At 40.4% G+C, this 19791-nt stretch overlaps 1 protein-coding gene across 2 annotated transcripts in view; it reads right to left on the bottom strand.

Moving 5' to 3' along the window:
* Positions 1-19791, bottom strand: part of gabbr2 (gamma-aminobutyric acid (GABA) B receptor, 2) — a 1071742-nt gene that overhangs the window by 741178 nt on the left and 310773 nt on the right. The window lies entirely within an intron of this gene.

Consider the following 19791-nt stretch of genomic DNA (forward strand, 5'->3'; position numbering starts at 1 on the left):
CTCATTATAGAGCCTAATGGTTGAGGGTATGAATGACCTCATATAGCGCTCTTTGGGCGGTGTAGTTGTCTTAGTCTATTACTAAAAGTGGTCTTCTGTTCAGCCAAGGTGGCACACAGAGAGTGAGAAACATTGTCCAGCCTTGCCAGGATTTTCTATAGAGTCCTTTGTTCTATCACAGCCTCCAATGTGTCCAATTTTAATCCTAAAACAGATCCAGCCTTTCTATTCAGTTTATTGAGCCTGTTGGCACCACCTGTGTTGATGTCATTGCTCCAGCACACCACTGCATAGAAGATTGTACTGGTGACAACAGACTGGCAGAACATGTGAAGGGATGCCTGCATACTCCAAGGGATCTTAGCTTCCTCTGGAAGCAGAGGGTGACGCTGGCTCTTCTTGTACACGGCCTCTGTGTTGGCACTCCACTCAACTCTGTCATCCAGGTGCACCCCCAGGTACTTGAAGGTCCTCACGACTTCCACTCCATCACCATCAATAGTAACAGGGAGCAGTGCAGGCTTAGTCTTCCTAAAGTCCATCACCATCTCCTTTGCATTTTTGATGTTGAACTGTGGATAAGTCAGCTTGCACCATTTGACAGAGTCCTCCACCAGGGCCCTGTATTCATCCTCCAACCTCTCTCTATATACCCAACTGTTGCAGAGTCATCAAAGAATTTCTGCAGACTGCATGATTCAGTGTTGTACCTAAAGGACTTTAAAGTCAGATCTAAAGTGTCTTATGGAGGACTTTGTCAAATGCTACAAGCTGAATCATCTGCAGATCAACATCAGTAAAACAAAGGAGATGGTGATGAACTTTAGGAAGACTAACTCTCTATGTCACAAATAATTAATTTCAAGATCCCCCACTTCACCTGAATCCCTTAACATCCTGTCCTAGTTTCCAGCACTGAAATCTTCGAGCTCCTGTGCTGACTTTTCTACTTTTACTGAATGTCCTTCAACAATCATGTCAATGATCTTCCTAAATTATAATGCCTTATGCCTTCCTCTCCTTGTCTCTGAAAGGCATTTGAAGACTTTTGAACCACTTGCCTCCAGTCCATTCTACCTACTCCCTAAACAACAAGAGCCGTGGAAGAAAGATTTTTGATGTAAATGCAAATTTCTTAGTTTGAAACTGTGTCCTTTGGCTCTGCTCTCACCCTTCATTCTCTCAGATTTTTTCAACTATAATTTCTCTGTCATCTACATTGAGGTTCACAAAAATTATATAGACTTTTCTCCCAACTTCTTGCTGATGTAAAGGGTCAGTTTTAAAGTTTTTCTGGAGTTTCAATATCTCTTTTATGTGTGAATAACAAGAACAAGGAATACTATTTAGGATTGAACTGTCCACAATGTTTTAAGCTATTTATGTTTTATAAGTCACATGCTCTACACCCTTGGCAATGAAGGCAGGTTTGCTAAAATCATTTTTATCCTTAGCTGTTGCAACACCTCTCTTGCACATAACCAGTTTTTTACATCTTTATGTAAAAAAGATGGCAGAGGAGAAGATGGCGGCGCGACACAGCTTGCGCGGCCACTCCGGTGAATGATATCTGTAATCTGTCAAGTGGGGTGTCGTGCACAATTCTGATTTGATGGAAACAGATGTGACAGAACGGAGGAAAAATCTGGAGAAACTTCTGAAATGCCTTTTTTGCTGCTGCTTTAATGTATGTTCCAGAATCTCTGGAGGGGAAGGCCCTGAATCCCTGGCTTTGCTTGTTGCTCGGCAGCCGGGACGCGGTCGAAGCGCTCAGCAGAGATGGTGCTCGGTGCTCGGTGTCGAAGGGCTGGTTGGAGGCTCGAAGTTTTTAGACAGACTCAGAGTCAGCTGTGGTCGAGTGCTTCCAGTGCATCGACAATTGTCATTGCCTGGAGGTTTATGGCAGAGAGAGTTTCTCCCTTCTGCTGCCTGCTATCGGGACTATTGGGAGTTGATCGGAACTTTGAGACTTTTTTTTACCATTCCCATGGTTTGCGCTTTATCAAATTATGGTATTGCTTTGCACTGCTGTAACTATATGTTATAATTATGTGGTCTTGTCAGTGTTAGTCTTTGGTTTGTCTTGTTTTTCTTGTGATATCACTCTGGAGGAACATTGTATCATTTCTTAATGCATGCATGCATTTCTAAATGACAATAAATGAGGACTGAATGTCCTCATAATCTAATAAGTTAAACTCAGCCAGAACATTCTGGTGAAGGGCCTTTGTTCTGAAACATTAGCTCAGTTTCTCTTCCCACAGGTGGAACCTGATATGCTGAGTATTTCTAGCATTTTTTATTTTATTTCAGAGTTTCAGCATCTGCATTCCTTTTTGATTTTCACTGTTTCAGGTCATGCCACCATCTTGTCAAAGCAATACCCTCACTTTTACCCAGCTTCCTGAACCACTGTAGGAAGAGGTCTGATGCACCATCAATAACTCCAAAAGACTGGAAGTAGAGTAAATACTGAAAGGCTTTTATTAGCGGTAAAATGTGACCTCCAGCATGCTGAGCGTCTGCCCCTGGACTGAGAGGATGAGTCAAGGCCCAATCGCCTTTATTCAGGGGTCTGTGGGAGGAGCCACAGGGGCAGTCAGCAGAGGGGCATGTCCAGACAGGTAACCCAGTTACAACATATATATATGGTTTACCACAAGGGTCTTGCGGAGCTAAAGTATCACTCGAAGTAGGGGAACTAAACTGATCATTTCCTTCTTGCAAATTCCAAGGAACGGCTGACGTCTCACCTAATTAGCATGTTTTATTTGAGCTGTCGGTGGAGTTCAGAACACAACACTAGCTGTCAAATCCCAGTGCATTGTGTGTGTGTGCATTTCAAGCTCCAATTGTTGATGTTCATACATTACCCAGGCATGTATATCATACATATCAGATCTCTTTAGTTGCTGAAGCATCATCAGCACTCTGAAATGCTCCAAATCAAAGACGACCTTGTCCCACATACGCACCACAGAAACTCTCCAACTACACTCAGTGGCCACTTTATTATGTACCTCCTGTACCTAAAAAAGTGACCACAGAGAGTACGTTCATGGTCTTCTGCTGCTGTAGCTTATCCATGTCAAGGTTTGACATGTTGTGCAGTCAGAGATGTTCTTCTGCACACCACTGTTTTGATGTAAGATCATACAATTTGTAATTAATTGTTGGGGTGAGACAGGGTGTGTGGATGGAAGATTACGGATATTTGGGGTTTGGATATTAGCGTTGGAGTGGTGGAAAGTGGAGCAATCGTGGTGAAAGATTTGTTTGAGGGATTGTGGGGGTCAGAGTGACTAACAATTCATCAGATAACCTCTCCCTTGATTATTCATTCAGTAACAGAAAGTCGTTTCCCTTTCTAGTCAATGTGTTAGCACTATCTTTATTTTCTTCAGTCCATAAACATATCCCTGAGACTCATTGTCATGTCCTTGACAAGCTTATGCACTTCTCATTGTAACTGTTGAGGAAGTACCTTATGCAAGTAAACTGGCACACAAGAAGAGTAACAGGGGTTTCCAGGATAGTTCCTAATAAGGTAATATTCAAATATTTGTGGACACATCTTGGAAAAACAAAACAAAAATAGAACATAGTAGAAATAATCAGTAGACCTGCTTCTCCATTGTGGTCTCCCTACCAGTGAGAAGTCCAACTCAGCTCATGTCAAGAACGTATCCAGACTGACCTGAAATGTCTTGGGGCATGGAAGCTAACCTCTTGGCCCATCATGTCCAAGTCAGCCATCATTTCCCATTTCCAAGCATGAAACTCTAACCTTTGCGCTATGATATCTCAAGTGTTCCTGATCATTAAATTTTACTTCGCTGCTTGCAAAGGGTTATTGAGACACACAGTTTTCAGAAAGGAATTCCTCTGAATGGCACCCAAAGGAACTTAATTGCAGAGCTAGGGAAACAGAACAGGAAAAACTAAGAAAAGGTCAGTAGTCTAACTGGCTGCTTTCTTTCCCAGAACTACTTGACAAAATTCTACTGTACAAATTTTAGAATGGTTGAGGTACAAGAGTAGGCAGGTAAGGCACTTTGCTAATTATGGTCTTCCAAGAGCTCCAACTGGTATGAAGAATAGTGGTCAAATCAGCTCCTGCTTGTCCTCCACTCTGTACTGCTCTCCCTCCAATTCCAGCTTCAGAGGCAAAGTAGCCAAGGAGTAAATAGTCTTTTTTCATGTTAGACAAATAGTAGAAGCAGTAGCTCTGAGAAAATAGCAATGAACCAGCAAGTTAGCTAGTACAGCTCCTCCCTAGCTTACAAATGCCCACATTGTATACAGCCCCTGGATTTGGGAGACCAGTGGAAAGGATTTGCCAGCTGCTGCAGGGTGGCACCCATCTTCTGCTATGGCTCACTTTGCAGCTGCATTTTCGACTTGCAAACTGTTCAGGTTACAAATGGTTCTGTTCCCAATTGTAACGTGGATAGTTTCAAATCTGAAATGTAGCCTAAAAGAAACCGGGAACAAGCTTTAATGGGGCAGATCCCACTGCAGACCAGATGGTCACATCGCTCACAGATGGTGCAAACCTCATTGTTTTTATTCCAGCCTATTGCTCACTATAGACTTGTTCAGTACCTGCCAGTGTGGCTGGCAAACATATTGCATATTGGGAGACTGCACACAGACCATTGTTAATTAGAATCAGAATCAGGCTTATTATCTCTGACAGACTTTGGGAAATTTGTTATTTTTTGGCAATAGTACAGGGCAATACTCAAAAATACTGTGTATAGGATAAGAAATATAAAACAGTAGTGCAAAAAGACAATAAAAAGTAAGGAAATGTTCATGGATTCATAGTCCGTTCAGAAATCTGATGGCTGAGGGGAAGAAGCTGTTCCTAAAACACCGGGTGTATGTCATTGGGCTCCTAGTACTTCCACCCTGATTGTAGCAATGAGAAGAGGGCATGTCCTGGACGGAGAGGGTCCTTACTGATGGTCGTCAAAAAGGGCCTGAAGGTTCATTGGAGACCCGAGTCACCCCAACCACAATCTATTCCAGCTGCTACCATTCGGGAAACGATACTGCAGCATAAAAGCCAGGACTAACAGGCTTTCAGGACAGCTTCTTCCACCAGGCCATCAGACTGATTAACTCAGGCTAACACAACTGTGTTATAATGACTATTATAAATTACTATAAACTGCACAGTGCACATTTAGACAGAAACATAACGTAAAGATTTTTACTCCTCATGGACATAAAGGACGTACGTAACAAAGTCAATTCAATTCAATGCAAGTATGAGCTGGAGAACCTCTAAAGCATCAATCTGGTGTAACAAAATTGTTTCAGTAAAACGAAACTGTTCATTTGTAGCAACAGAATATATGTTCATATACTACAGTGAACCTTTCTAGCCTAAAAGAAGGGCTAAAGAAAACAGTTCCTTCGTAAAAATGGAATATATGTTCTTATACTACAGTGAGCTTTCTAGCCCAAAAGAGGGGCTAGAAGTATTTAGTGTCAGATAAATGATGTCTCGCTTTTCATTTGTTTCTCAATTCATTTCCTCTTTTTCTCCTCGTTATTTTTCCTGCAGTTAACTTGATTGTAATTAATTCTACCCTGAGCAATTTTTGTTATTCTTTCATATGTAATTTGCCCTGGTATTCACATATTCACAGGTAGTCCAGGTATCTAATTTCATCATCTACATTGTATTTACAGCAATTTACAGTGCAATATTAACAAAAGATTGTATATTGGAGGGTGGGGAGTATACGATCCCAGCTACAATTCAGCAACTAGAATGGTGATACTAATGAACTGCTTAAACGGAGCTGTGAACTATTTATTATTTTACCAAAAGGCAGATGCTACAACTACTGTCAACAAATTAATTACACCTCCAAATCATAGAAAACAGTAAATCCCTGCATTTTTTCTTTAAAAAAGATCCAATTGGTGCAAAGATAATCAACTTGCACTTATTGGTTAATGTTGACAGATTGCCATTTAGCTGCTTAGAAGACAAACACCAATTTTGTGGGCGTTTTCTCCAGCTGTCCCTGCTCTGACTAAATCCAGATCCTATTGATGTCAAAAGGGGACTACAGTGCTGTGTATGAGACAAAGCCTAAGCAAAGTGACCTTCATTAAAGAATTTTCCTTCTTTAATTTAACACTTCTAATTCCTTTGCTTTAAAATTTTCATTCACTTTCTTTCCTCTCCTCCAACACAAAAGTGTTGCAATGTTTTATATATATTCACTACTTCCATTTTATTATACTTTTTAAATGTCTCTGAATGTCAAAGACACTTAACTATTGGGTTAACCTCAGAATTTTGACAGCTAACAAAGATAGCTGAAGGGCTTTGCTGGCTATCAAATTTTTCAGAGGCAGGGGCTCAGAGGATTGCAGCCTTGCTGTGGCCCAGATTGCAATCCTGGGTGTGCAGGATGTGCAGGCCAGTGTGACGTGCTCTTTGCATTCAGACCCTCTAGGCATGGATGTGCTGAAGCCTGGTGGACAATTCCATATTTGGATTGTGAATGTTATGGACAGACAAATAACACTAGAGTTGCTATCTGGAAATGTGGCACATAAAATACTGTTCTCAAAAATGCTAAACATTTGGGCAATAGTTCCAATGTGTAGTTTCATCATAATTCTACATTAACATCTAGAAATCTCATCATAATTAGAATAATTTTTTTCCTAAATAATTTGGACTGTGTTTAATGAAATCTAGGTTATGTAACCTTCAACCATTTAATTGCAACATGAAACTTTTGCATGCCTGCCAAGAAATTTAAAAGTTGGCAGGAATCTATCCTCTCTATATCTATCCCTGACATTGAAGTACAGATGTCAATTTTTGGCTGCTTTCTAACTGGGGACAAAATGGTGATAATGTCCTGAATTTGTCCAACTCATTCCCACGGGAGCACTGCAATCACTATTTGCTTAGGCCAATTCATGTCCCTATTCAAAAGAGAAAGTAGGTCAAGAGCTCTTCCCCATATTGTATAGATCAAATTATAAATCTATAGAAGATATCTTGATGCTATTTTAAGAGAAACCATGCAAAGATTATGTGAAAGGTTTTAGGATCCCCCAGTAATATAATAGGATGCCCCACAAATACAAATTTCACATTATTATTTATTACACCTACCTCCATAATCAAGATTAATTCTCTCATACATTTTTCAAAGAAAATTTCATTTCTGTTTGACCTAAGCATCTTTCCCCAGGAATTTGTGACTTTGTATTTTTTTTACACAGTAAAGTAGTTGACTTCAGAGAAAAAGAATTCAGTTGATATTTCAGACGAATACAGCAGACAAGGAAGTTCTAATGAGTTGATTTGTCACAGGAATGGAAAGTCCAATAAACTGTTTGATTGACCAGGTATCCAATTATAAACTGAATCTGGCGTGACATTTAACCTGCAAGATGTATACAACTCAAATCCAAGAAGTGTTGGCTCTGGCCTGATACAAATTCTACTAAAAAGGTAATTTATAAATAGAGATTTTGTATTAAACCAATTTATGCTCAAGTACCTGGACTCCAACCAAGTTACTTCAATCAATATTTACAACAACAGGAATTATTCCAATTTGAGATTGAAGAGCAAGTTAGAATAAGACCACAGTTAACTTAAAATCAAGGACACAGATGTTAAGGTCAGTGCACTGAATAACTAGAAGCTTATTAAGGGCTTGCTGACAGGAAGAATAGGCAATAGGCCAGGTAGGTGAGAAGTTACAGAATTTGACTTCAAGTGAGACAGAATACTGATTGTGATGAATGAGCATTAGTGATTCAAGCCTAGAGGAGAGAAATGTGTGGTTGAAGCTCTGACACTGATGAAGGTTTAGCAGTATTGAAGCTGAACTGGTGAGACAGTTGACATCACAGCTAAATTTCCCACCTTGCTCTCAGTGACCTAGACTCTCCATTCCTAGCCAAAGCAGAATTATATTCAGTGCCTTAACAGCCAAGTCAAACACAATTCAAACTGCACAGGGGGACCAGTAAACCTGTGAGTGGGGGTGGGGGAGCTCCATCAGCTGACAGAGATTGTGCAAGGAACAGGTTGATGAACTTCAAATGTTAATGTCTCGTGCAAACAAGGAAAACATCTTGTTTGTCAACACTGACCTAGAAATTCTGTTGTGCAACAGATTTATGTGTACCATGGAAATGAATTTCTAAAGCAAAACTATCAGTAATACATGAAGATCTTTCCCAGCCCCAACATATCGATGCAATTACAAAGAAGGCACAACAGCCACTATATTTCATTTGGAGTCTGAGGAAATTTAGTATGTCACCAAAGGCACTAGCAAATTTATACAAATGTACAATGGAGAGCATTGTAGCTGGTTGCATCGTGTTCTCATATGGAGGGGCCACTGCACAGGATCAGAAAAAGCCAGAGAAAGTTGCCAATTCGGCCAGCTCCATCGTGGTCACTAGCCTCCCCAGCATCCGGTCAAGAAGGCACCAGCGAACAACAGTTCTTCGGATTACATCTTCCAAATAGTCAGTCATTTCAGTTTTTCTATGTCTTCTACTTATTCTTTTCATCTTAATTTTGTTTTGAAACCATTGGAGCCTTGGACTTACAGTCTGTATTTTGATCGAGTAAGCTAGCATTTTGCTGTCCCTAAGAAAACACTAGGAAAGAAACACGAATACGAGCTACCACGAGGAGAGACTCAGGGACAAGACGAAGGGCCATGATTGACTATACTTCGCGCTGATTGAAGTATTGTGGAAGATTGAAACATTGAGGCAAATGAAGAGGAGAATGAGTGGTTCTCAGAGAGAATGCTGGAGAGGCCACTGGTTTGAGTCACTTCCCTCGGAGTGGCCACTGGTTCATGTTGCTTACCTCGGGGGCTGCTAGATCGTGTTGCTTCCCTCAGAGAGGCCACTGCGTCCTGATGCTATTGGAGATGATATCACAATTCTGAGATTTATGGATTGTACTGTAGTTCAAACTAACTAGTTCATATTGGCCTCTTTCAGGTCTATGCTTCTTTTGTGTCCTCACCCATTTTTTTCCTGTTGCCAATAGGCGGGCTAGGGGTTTAGGGTTTGATGTTCTGATCTGTCAGTGTTTGTGCGAGGAAGGGGTTGAGGGGGTTTGGGGCTTGTGAATTTTTGTTTCTTTTTCTTTTCATGCGGGGGTATTCCAAGCAGATAGTGAGGGGGAATTGATGCCTTTCTTTCAATTACTTCTATGATTTTCTGAATTACACGGCTATCTGGGGAAGGCAAATCTCAGAATTGTATTCTGCATACATACTTTGATAGTAAAATGAACCTTTGAAACTTTGACCAAGGACATCTTCAAAAGTTGCTGTCTCAGAAAGGCGCATTCATCATTAAGGACCCCACCACCCATGTTTAATCGGACTGCTTAATTTTAATTGTCATTTTCTTTGCAGTTTAACAATCAATTATCTGCTTGCATTTTAAGAAGTCTTATGTACATGAACAGTTTGGTATGCCTCTAGTGGCTATACAATGTATAATTCTGAAATTTCTTTGTTCTTTCATTCAGAAGTTAGTATTTTATCATTGACTGATTTTACGACATAATTTTATAAGAATTTTCAAATTGGGTTATTATTTATGGGATTTTCTGGTCTCTGGGTATAAAAGTAGCTGTTTTATGCTTGGTGCCATCTTTGGATCCTCTCTTCTTCAACTAGTAAGACCATCTATTGAGTTCCTGTACTCTTTGTTCTTAATAAAACAAGAGTGAAGCAACAAATTATATGCCTTGTTCCTGACTTCACAAAGAACTTTGGATTTAAACAACAGAATCCAATAACTGGCATAGTTAGCAAAGATATTATCAAGTTTGAATTTGTTACACTCAAAGACAAAAAATGGAGTTTTTAGCACAAAACAAAAGGGCTAAGAACTTCCTCTTATGTTCCTCTATTGTCTGTGAGAAAAGATGGGTTCTGACTTTGAACGCTGGAGTGGTATCAGGATTGAGTGGAATCAGGATTGAGGTCTGCTGCATTGCTATTTAAAAAAGAAATGCAAGCTGGTAGAGCACCAAGAACTAAGTTTGCACAAGTAGCGGAACATGGATAAAAAAAAATTAAATACTTGCAAGCCAGTGGAGTGTGTGAGAAAAATGAAATTCGTACACACAGTGGAGCATGGATAAAAAGATAAAAAATTTGCACCAACCAGTAGAATGTGTGAGAGACACTTAAATATGTGCAAGCTAGTGGAGCGTGAGGAAAAAAGAATTAAGTTCAGGTTGCAGGAGAACCTTTTAAAAATTTGGCTGCAAACTGTTAAAATTTCAAGATTGCGGTCAAAGTAATAAAACGTACTTACAAACTAAGATCGATCAAAACAATGGCCAAAGTCGTAAAGCTTAGTTAGAGCTATTAGATAAATGAAATGTTTAAGTTTAATAAGATTGCTTTTAAAAAGTCCAGACAAAATATACCATCAATACCATCTACTGACACCTAGACAATATTGTGGAAGTATGGAATGAGTATTCTGGAAGTATGGCTGCTATTGATTTAGAGATAAAGACCATGTAGCTGGTTTGATCAAATGTGTGAGTGAGTGAAGGAATTAACAGGGTGAGTAAAGTTCTTCTACTAATGGAAAGAAAAGTGAAACTTGCGATATATGACAAAAAAAATGATAGAGTCAGTAAAAAGACTAAACCACCTGAGCAAAAGAACAGCACAGAAATCCAGTCAATGTGCAATATATGGTGTTTCAAAGTGAACTGAAACAAAATGGAAAAACGAAGCCATGACTTCAAGGGGGCAGTCCTGCTACTGATGCTTCCAGAGATGCTGCCAGTGACACTAGCACTGATGGTGTTCTTCTCAGAGAAACATCTATTTCTGAAGCTAGGTCGAAGAGTTACTGCTCACATCAGTATCCCTGTACAGTGCCACCATACGAACTCTGTAGAATTACAACCTACATCAAACAGTCCTCCGAGATAGTCATACCATCTGAATTCCAAAGAATTACAGGATGGACATGACGTGGGCTCCACAGCGGCCCCTAGCCACTCAAGTGAGTTTGACAGTGCTGAAACAATAAGATTGACAACAAACACGAGAAAATCTGCAGATGCTGGAAATCCTGGAAGAATGCAGCAGGCCAGATATCATCAATGGAAAAGAATAAACAGTCAACATTTTGGACTGAGACCCTTCATCAGGACAGGACAGCAATATCACAGCTTGCTCCAATAAAGACCAAGAAAGTGAAGACACACAGGACTGAAAATGAAACCATTGTTAATCAATGTATTGACAAGCTAGTGGCAGATTCATTAACTATTGTTCAATCACTCAGCTATCTGCTGAAAGAGAATAAGTGCTCAGATAATCCTGTGACTCTTAATGAAGAACAAATGGAAGCATTTCAAACTTTAAAGGTGGCTTTGTGTACTGCACCTGCATTAAGAATTCCTGACACAGGTAAACCATTTGCCCTGTATGTAAATGAGAAACACATGATGGCAGTTTTACAGAAGATGCCAAGAGCGGTGCCTCTCCATCCATGGGAATGACCTGCATTGCCCTGGTTGAGGACTCATGTGGATCTTGCCAAACTATTCATTGTCAAAAATTTCTTGTCCATATAGTCATGCGCTTTGGTAGAAGAAATACATGTGCAGACTATTTTCTAAATTGGGAGAAAATTCAAAAATCTGAGATGCAAAGGGACTTGGGAGTCCTTGTGCAGCCCACCCTAAAGGTTAGCTTGCAGGTGGAGTTAGTGGTGAGGAAGGCAAATGCAATGTTAGCATTCATTTCAAGAGGTTTAGAATACAAGAGCAGGAGTATGATGCTGAGGCTTTATAAGGCATTGGTGAGGCTTCACCTTGAGTATTGTGAACAGTTTTGGGTTCCTCATCTAAGAAAAGATGTACTGACATTGGAAAGGGATCAGAGGAGGTTCTCAAGGATATTGTGGGAATGAAAGGGTTATCATACAAGGAAAGTTTGATAGCTCTGGGTCTGTACTCGTTGGAATTTAGAAAGATGAGGGGGGATTTCATTGAAACCTTTCGAATATTGAAAAGCCTAGACAGAGTATATATGGAAAGGATGTTTCCCATGGTGGGGGAAGTCTAGGACAAGAGGCCACAGCCTTGGGATAGAGGGAAGTCCATTTAAAACAGAGATGCAGAGAAATTTCTTTAGCCAGAGGGTGGTGAACTTGTGGAATTTGTTACCACAGGCAGCCATGGAGACCTGGTCTTTGGGTGTATTTAAGGCACAGCTTGATAGGTTCTTGATTGGATGAGGCATCAAAGGTTATGCAGAGAAGGCAGGGGAGTGGGGCTGAGGAGGGGAGAAAAAGGATCAGCCATGGTTGAAAGACAGAGCAGACTTGATGGGCCAAATGGCATAATTCTGCTCCTATAGTTTTCATTTATTATAAATTTGCACTGTACTGCTGCCACAAAACAACAAATGTTGTGATATAAATACCAGTGATATTAAACCTGATTCTGATTCTGTTAACAACTTGTGTTGATGAAGGTGTCATCGGTTTTGATAGGGCACTAAAACTGCAGACACAACATCTGGAGGGTGCACCTCAACATACCTCTTCCAATTGGTGTTAATGCATGTGGCAGCACAGCCACTAATTGAGACGGAGGCCTGAAGACATTGGAGGTCTTGTATGATCATATCTTTAAGCCACTTTGCAGTGCAGTTGTGAACCACTCCCCCAAACCAATGATACCATGACACCATTCCATCCTCCTAGCCCACAGAAAAGTAAAGCACAGGGACAGGGTCCTTTGGCCCATAATATCTGCACTAACCAAGATGACAATCTAAAATGCATATCTGCTTGCACATGTTTATATTCCTCAATTCCCTGCCTGTTCATGTTCCTGTCTAAGTGCTTCATAAACATTACCATTGTATGCTTCAACCACTTCCCCAGGCAGTGTGTGGAAGCGCCTGCTTTCTGTATAGAAATAATACCACGTAAATCTCCTTTAAACTTTCTCCATCTCACCTTAAACCAATGCCCACCAATATTTGACCATTCCACTCTTGGGAAAAAAACTCTGACAGTATACCCTATCTATACCTCTCATCATTTTAAATACTTCTATCAAGACATCCCTCAGCCTCTTCCCCAGAGTCCTGGACCGGTAAACTAGGATTTTTCCTCAGCTTGTTCTGCAAATGTCTGAATGAACAGTGGAGAGGCCTTTAACTCAATGATATAGTGGTTGTCCATTGCTGCTCTATATACAATCCTGTGACAGCACTACATTTTCCCTACACCCCACTCCCACACACTTGGTGTGCCTTTCCAGTTGCCAATTCCATTTTAGTCAAAATTTTGGAATATAGTTTATTTCAACATTTATTACTAATATGCTCTTGCATTCTTGATAGAAAATTATTAAAAAACAAGTGACTATGAATCTAAGAGTGTGTGCAGTATAAATAAACAGTCCAACCTTCAGTTTGAGTGGATGCATAAAGCTATGAAGATCTCAATGCACTCAGAGTGAATTTGACATTTACTTTCTGTCAGCAATTTAAGATAGCTGGTCAAGATTTCTTTGCTTTTTTAAAGATACTTTTTAAGGTGTCTTTTAAAGAGGACTAAAAACACATTACCTGTGTAAAGAATGTAGGTGAGGGAAAATAAAGGTGGATTTAATGTGGGAGGCATTCACATGTTATCATGTAGAAAGGCATATATTGTCTGCTTTCTCGACCCTCGAGGAGAGCCGCCGATGAGACCTGCACCTTGGTCATCTCCAAAGCTGAGGTACTTAAGCTATTTCAACATGTCAACAGCCACAAGGCAGCAGGGCCGGACGGCATCCCAGGGTGAGTACTCAAAGTGTGCACAGCACAGCTGACCTGGTGTGTTTACAAACATTTCTGATCTCTCCCTCTCCCGGTGTGTAGTGCCCTCCTGCTTCAAAACATCCACTATTGTCCCTGTACCAAAGAAAACCAAGGTAACATGTCTGACTGATTGACATCCTGTCACACTCACCTCAATAATAAGCAAATGCTTTGAGAGGCTAGTCAAGGACTACATCTGCAGCTTGCTATCACCCACACTGGACCCCCTATAACTCGCCTACCGCCACAACCGATCGACAGACAATGCCACAGGCATAGCTCAACACGCCGTCCTCACTCACCTGGGGAACAGGGGTACTTACATTAAAATGCTGTACTTGGACTACAGTTCAGCATTCAATACCATAATTCTCCCCAGGCACGACAAGAAGCTCAGAGACCTCAGCCTGCACCCTGCCTTATGTAGCTGGATCCTGGACTTCCTGTCGAATCGCCGCTGGTGGTAAGGATGGGCACCTTCACCTCTGACCCTCAACACAGGAGCCCCACAAGGCTGTGTCCTCTTCTCCCTATATACTCACGACTGTGTTGTCATGCACAGCTCCAATCTGCTGATCAAATGTGCAGATGACAGAACTTTGGTAGGCCTTATTTCCAACAATGATGAGACAGCCCACAGAGGAGAAATCAACGCAGAGGTGCCAAGAAAACAACCTCTCACTCAATGTTGAAAAAATGAAGGAGTTGATCGTGGATTACAGGAGTCACGGAGACAGGGTAGCCACCATTGACAACAAAGGGACTGTAGTTGAGAGAGTGAGCAGTTTCAAGCTCCTCGGTATACATATCAACGAGGATCTCACCTGGACTGTACATACCAGCTGTGTGGTGAAAAAAGCGCAACAGCACTTATTTCACCTTAGACGGCTGAAGAAGTTCAGCATGAGCCCCCAAATCCTCAGGACTTTCTACAGGGGCGCCATCGAGAACATCCAGACTGGCTGTGTCACTGCCTGGTACGGGAATTGTACTACCCTCAATCACAGAGAGTGGGGCGGACAGGCCAGCACATCTGTGGATGTGAACTTTCCTCTACTCAGGACATTTGCAGCAGCAGGTGCATAGAAAGGGCCCGGAGGATCATCAGGAACTCCAACCATCCCAACCACAAACCGTTTCAGCTGCTACTATCTGGCAAACGACACCGCAGCATTAAGGCCAGGTCTACCAGGCTCCGGGACAGCTTCTTTCACCAGGCCATCAGATTCATCAATACCCATTGATCTGATTGCACATCTGTCTGTACATTGATCTGATTGTGTATCTGACTGTACATCTATAGAAAACAATTCTGTACGCAAGCTAAGTGTTTGAGCAATATTCTCTCACATTTCCCCTTTTATTGCTTGTACATTGCTATGGAGACTCAATGTAAAGATTTTTACTCCCTTGGATGTAAGAAATAAAATAAAATAAAAATAAAAGTAAAATAAATAAGACCAATCCTGCATACTAAGATTTTACAGAGGTAATCACGTGGCTCCTAAAATTACTTAGGCTGGAATAAACAGCTAGAGGTGAATATCAAAATTTCTATTAGACCAAGATACAATGGAAACAAAGGAAGTACTTTTGAAATCATTGGATGTCAGTAACTCAAAACATGCAGACACAGCATGCCAGCAATTTATGTGGAAATTGCAAAATACATATTGACAAACCAGAAATAAAGGTAATTCTATTGCTGTGCCACACAAGGCAATGGGTGTATGGTTAATTAATTCTGAAAGATATTAAAATGAATGTGATAATTCTTATGATCAAGATATTATATCCATTAACTCATTTGTGGATAATAATTTCATCAGGAATTCATGCCAGAAATTTGGAAAAATGAGATAGCAATAGTTCTATGAAGGTTTTAATGCTTTCACAAAACAATGATAATCTGCATACAAATTGAACAAAAGTTAACTGAAGTAACAATTCCGGTGTTGTACATGCTTTTACATAACAAAGGAAAGGGCTTATTCAGCAATTAATACCCTCAGGATGTCAAAATCCCAAGTTTCTTCACATTTCAATTAATTTCCCAGTGTTAAAGAAATATTCTCATCTCAGGCTACGGAGTCAAGCCTACATCCAACAAATATTGGAACTATTTTGGAAGCATAAATCAGATGTGTTTCTTTTATTTTGATCAACAATTGATAAGTCAGAAGTTGTCATACAATGCAAAATAAGGGTTACATTTTATCCGAATGAACTAACTAACTCATGCCTTTACCAAATTACTACTTTTACGGGGAATATTAACTTGGGAATTTCACCTGATGACAAATAGATGAATTAAGTAATGGTATAAGACTGGGATGGGACTACCCAAGTGAAAGCTTTTTTTAAATAAATGTATATATAACTTACAGCTCATCTCAAGAAAATGATAGTGATCCACATTTCTAAACCCAATATTGAAAGGCCTGGATAGAGTGAATGTGGAGAGGATGTTTCCAATAGTGGTAGAGTTTTGGAGCAGAGGGTACCTCCTCAGAATTAAAGCCCTTTTGAACAGAGATAAGGAGGTTCTTCTTTAAACAGAGGATGGAGAATCTATGCAACTCATTGCCACAGACAGCTGTGGAGGCCTTGTCTTTGGGTATTTTTAAGTAAAGACTAATAGGTTTTTGAAAAATAAAGGTGTCAAAGATTATGAGAGGGCAGGACAAAGGGTATGACAGGGAAAATAAATGATTGTGCGACAGAGACTCGATCCTAATTCTGCTCCTTTGTCTTATGATCTTTTTGTCTAAAGCAGTGAAACATTTGTGACTGGGCTTGTCTGGTTCATGGATAGAAGTGCAAGATTTTGTCTTTGTGACAATGGAGGGAGAGAAATGCCACCACTTCAGCACAGTGTGGATCTGAGGTAGAATTGCACAAGCTGATGTGATGTTTCAATAGCTTTCTTTGTCCTCCTTTGAGATAGCACAGATCTCAGAATCTGTATCAAAAATGTTTGGTGTGCTGTTGCAATGGACCATGTAGAATGGACATGCTGCAGTTACTCCGCTCTGACAGCGAATCAAATGAATGTCTACAGTGATGAATGGGACTCCTTTGGATACTGTCAAATTTGAAACATTGTGGAAGCTACACTCCGTTGATGAGTATTCCATCACTCTTCTAACATGCACTCTAAAGGGCGAGTGGGTATTGGGAATGGGGAAATGAGCCAACCACCATAAATAATCAGTTTCTGAATATAATATTTAAGCAGTTGGTCCAATTGTGGTCAAAGCTGAATATTCACATTAACCACCTCAATTCCTCAACACATTGTTGCTGTAGAATTTAATAATGGCAATGTCGAATGGTATCAAAAACTTGTTTTGCTGGAGATGGCCATTTCTGAGTTTGAGTGTCACTGATGTTACTTGCCACATTAGACCACAGGGTTGAATAAGGTTGAACAGGGTTGAAGTCTTGCTGCACAAGAGATAGTTTAATTATCTGAGATGGTAATAGCATAGAACAATGAGTAATCAGCTTCTTTTCTGTCCTTATGAAGAATGAAAGTCACTCAGCCTCAAATACCACTCTGATAATATCCCATAACAATGTTCTTGAACTAAGATAATTAGCTCAACAATTAATCTTTTTTTTGTAGGAAGCATGACTCTTGTCAGTGAACTATTTGAACTGACTTGAAATCTTTTGGCGAACAGAACCCGTGGACAATTCTCTGCTGTCAGGAAGATGACAGTGTCATGGCTGTAGACATATGAAAACATGACAAACACTCAGCTGAACTCCAGAGCAGGAGACTTCAGCACTTTGTTGGGGATACTGTCAGATCCTATTACATTTGCTGGATCCTGTGTGCTCAGACATTTCTTGATATGCTCAGTAAATTGAACTGAAGATGGGTTTCTGTGATAGTTAGAAGCCAGAAGGCAGCACTCTTAGCTGAAGACTGTTGTGAGTTTTTCAACCTTTCTTGTTACTATCATGTGCTGAAATAATATTCGTCAACACAGGATGCTCATTTAACTAGGGCAGTTCGCAAATTGGGTTATCAATGAAGTATAATCATTTGTTACATTGAACTCTGCAGTCAATGAGAAATATCCTCATACCACTGTATATTGAGAGTGTGTGGGGCTTTTTGAGAAAAAATGCATCAATAAAGGAGAGACGTTTGCAGTATTCATGGAAAGAAGCTAGTTAAGGGGAAATACTACTCAAACTTTGAATGCAAGATGCCCTGGAGAAGAAATGTCTAAAGTTAAACTGTAATTAGAAGTGTCAGTATTTTACAATACTAAAGCCGTTGTAAAACTAGTTTTAGAAAGCATTGTAAGCAGAGTAATATGGATTAAGAATGGCTTGTCACATTTGAAGACTGAATTCAAACTAATAGACAAAGTAGATATCAAGGACAATTTGCTTCAGCACTTATGGCAGATCCCCCGAAAAAAAAACCTGGAATAAATAACTCCTTAAAAGCTACCACCCCCAACAATATCCACTAAAATAGATTTCCAGTCCCCTCTGCATCTTTCCAGTCATGTGTATGTACATTACAGTTTTAATGCAAAGTACCAAGCAACCTTAGGACGGAACAATGAGAAGCAGCAGACCATGCACTTAATTTACACCAAAATGGCTGAAATCGAAAGTGTGAAATGTGCAACCTACATTAAAACTGAGCTGTGCAAAACTAGAAAGTCCCTGTTTGGGTGACAAAAAAATAAATCCCCCATCTCTTTGTAAGGTCTCATGGTATGGTAGATTTTCAACAGACCAAACAAAAATGAAGACAAAAGAGTATTCAAGACAAGTCAAGGGAATGATAGCAGAGAAGCACACATCTGGAGAAGGGTACAAGACCATGTCAAAGGCACTGAACATGGTCGGATGTCAGTGCAGTCCATTGTGAGGCCATAGCCACACTGCCTAGGTCAGGCCACCCCTCTAAACCTGGTTGCACAGATGAATGGCACTTGCAAGAGAGGTCACTGTGGTGCCAACAGTCACTCTGAGTGAGCTGCAGAAGTCAATGGCTGCAACTGGAGATGAAGTTCATGGCTCCACAATCTCTAAAGCCTTGCACAAAAAGGGTATTTATGGAAGAGTGGCAAGGAAGAAGCTCTGGCTAAAAATAAAAGCATATCATTGCCCATAAAGAAAAGCTTCACTTACTGTAAGGATGTGGAAGAAGGTCTCGAGGTTTGGTGAGACTGAAGTGGAACTTTCTGGCCTCAACTCTATGCAGTACACATAGCATAAATCTAATACTGGGCATCAGCCAGATAACATCATCCTTACTCTAAAGTATGGTGGGAGTAGTATCATGCTATGTGGATACTTTTCAGCAGCAGGGACTGGGAATCTGGTCAGGATTGATGAGAAGATGAATGCTGCTAAATACAGAGGGATCCTGGATAAAAACCTGATAGCCTCTGCCAGAAAGTTTAAACTGAGGAGGAAGTTTATCTTTCAGCAGAACAACAACTAGCACACTGTCAGAGCAACCATGGAGTGGCTTCAAATGAAGAAAATTAATGTCCTTGAATGGCCCAGTCAAGTTCCTGACCTTAGCCCAATCGAACATTTCTGGCAAGTCCTAAAGATTGCTGTCCACAGCTGCTCCCAATCTAATCTGGCACAGCTTGAGCAATTTTGCAAGGAGGAATGGGCAGATCTTGCTCCATCATATTGTCCAAAGCTAACAGAGACTTATCCAAAAAGACTTCTCACTATAATAGTTGACAGAGGTGGTTCAACTAAGAACTGAGCAAAGGGGGATGAATACTTTTGAACTGATGACATTTCACTGTTCGAATTTTTAGTTTTTCATGTTTTACAATTATCCCTGTTTTTTGGGGATTCTACTGTGAAAAAAGGGAGGATGTTATTCACAAATGAAAATTCTCAGTTA

The sequence above is a fragment of the Mobula hypostoma genome, chromosome 3 (genome assembly GCF_963921235.1).
Source record: "Mobula hypostoma chromosome 3, sMobHyp1.1, whole genome shotgun sequence".
NCBI lineage: Eukaryota > Metazoa > Chordata > Chondrichthyes > Myliobatiformes > Myliobatidae > Mobula > Mobula hypostoma.